The following is a 2084-nucleotide window of genomic DNA, read 5'->3' as shown; positions in this document are numbered from 1 at the left end:
TTCTGGCAGCACACACACACACACACACACACACACACACACACACACACACACACACACACACACACACAATGCTGTGCAATACTTTTCTCATCAGCACACTAATCCTTGTGCTTTAAAATGTTGGACTACATTCAACCACCCAACATCTGAAACCTCAAGTACCACATCAGGTAATGTAAATGACACATTTCATATGTTTTTACTGTAATAAAGCTTACGTTACACACCACACTCATACAATTTTCATGTTTGCTTTTCAGCAATCACCTCAAACCTTCAAGCCATGTGGACCTATCACTGCTTCCATCATTCATCAACCTTGATTTGGCAAGACTAAAGCAACTTCAATTACAAGGTAGGTAATTACTTACTTACAATCGTATTCTTTCTGGGGCAAACATTTATTTTCTTTCTATATTGTTTCACTGCATTAAAATATATATTTACGTATCACTAAAGGAGCCTTGTCCAGATACCAAACACAGCATTGAAATCTTCTTGCTGAATCCTTATGCTTTGAAATGGTGGATTTCATTAAACCAGCCAACTACTGAAAACTCTCCCACCACCACTACTACATCAAGTAAAGTATATTATACATTTACCAAGTTTTTATTGTAATAAAGGTCACATTGTAAACATGATTCTCTTAAAATCTTAATGTTATGCTTTTCAGCTACCCACTTCAGGCCTTTAAACCTTGTGGAAGTACCAATGGTTTCATCATTCAGCAATTTCAGTCTGGAAACACTAAAACACCTGCACTAAAAAGTATGCTTTTATACCTACCTACTTACAATTAACAATTAGTCTCTCTTGGGGCAAAATGTCTGTTCTACCTAAATTGTTTTACTGCATCAACTAAATATTTATGTATAATTACAGGAGCCTAGTCCAGATTTCAACCAAGCATTGAGATATTCTCGCTGAATACCCTGAGAAACTACTATTACTAAACTGACAACTAAGATGTCTCCTGAACGCTGGCTGATAAGACCCTACTCCTTCCTACCTTGTGGTAAATATATTTATAATTTATTTTTCTTTGGATTTCACAATCCATACACTGTAAACATATTAACATGAAGACAAAACACGTAGTTACAGCATAATAGTACCTAGTAATCCTATACACAAAATATTGTACAGTACAACATATATATTTCAACAAACACAATCACATATTTGCTTAAAATAATTCACCTATACACTGCTTACTGTCAATAACATATTTGTAACACATGCAAATGTCACAAATGCACCTTTTAATGTTTCATTTATTCAATATTTTGTTTATATACATATACATGTTTGTCTATTTTGTGTTTCCACACAGGCTAACTACAATTATCTAAAATGTGAAGCATAACTCAATGAAAACTCTGGACCACTGGATACAACATCAACAACTGGATGTACAGATATCAAAGAAGTCTGTGGCTGCCTGAAATTTCACAATGGACCATGTGTTTTAAATCCACCCTACTTAACAACCTTCTAATTCATAACAATCCAAAGTCACACATGAGAATTGTATTGCACTCAATATTACACATTACACGATTGCAGCATACAGTACATCACATTTTGTATTATATTGTGTCAGCATAGAATATGTAGAAAGACACACATTACACAAATTTAACACTGCAAATACATTCCACAATCATTGCACAATTTTTCCCCACTTTTGTTCTCATTTACATTTTACTATAATACATGTGTTTCTGCATTTGTGCATATTTCGTTTCTTGTTACCGTAGCTATATATACAACAAGCTACCTTAAAAGAAATGACATATGAAATGTTTCTATTTCTGAATTCCCACTTAAACATTTTTAACACCACTTCCCTTACTTAATATTGATAACAGTTTTCAATGCAATTTTCTTTGTTAATATGTCAAATTTATACCTTTACCAAATAAAATACTTGTATTCTTACACAACTGCCTCTTGCCCCCTATTTCAAAAACTAATTCAATTACTAGACATGAGGCAAGGGAAAGCCCTTCACTCTGCTTAACAGTATGTTTTTTTTTGTATATGTCAGATTTTCCAACTAAACAACTCAATTCCAC

The 2084-nt window shown here is 33.4% G+C and overlaps 1 long non-coding RNA gene across 1 annotated transcript; it reads left to right on the top strand.

The window, feature by feature from the left end:
• The first annotated feature begins 707 nt into the window (after positions 1 to 707).
• On the top strand, positions 708 to 1682 carry LOC136941258 (uncharacterized). The gene is made up of 3 exons (XR_010876469.1): positions 708 to 774; positions 889 to 1021; positions 1340 to 1682. It is a non-coding gene; the product is annotated as an uncharacterized lncRNA (long non-coding RNA).
• The last annotated feature ends 402 nt before the right edge of the window (positions 1683 to 2084 follow it).

This window comes from Osmerus mordax, chromosome 3, assembly GCF_038355195.1.
Source record: "Osmerus mordax isolate fOsmMor3 chromosome 3, fOsmMor3.pri, whole genome shotgun sequence".
Classification (NCBI taxonomy): Eukaryota; Metazoa; Chordata; class Actinopteri; order Osmeriformes; family Osmeridae; genus Osmerus; species Osmerus mordax.
This window is presented reverse-complemented; position numbering and strand designations above follow the sequence as displayed.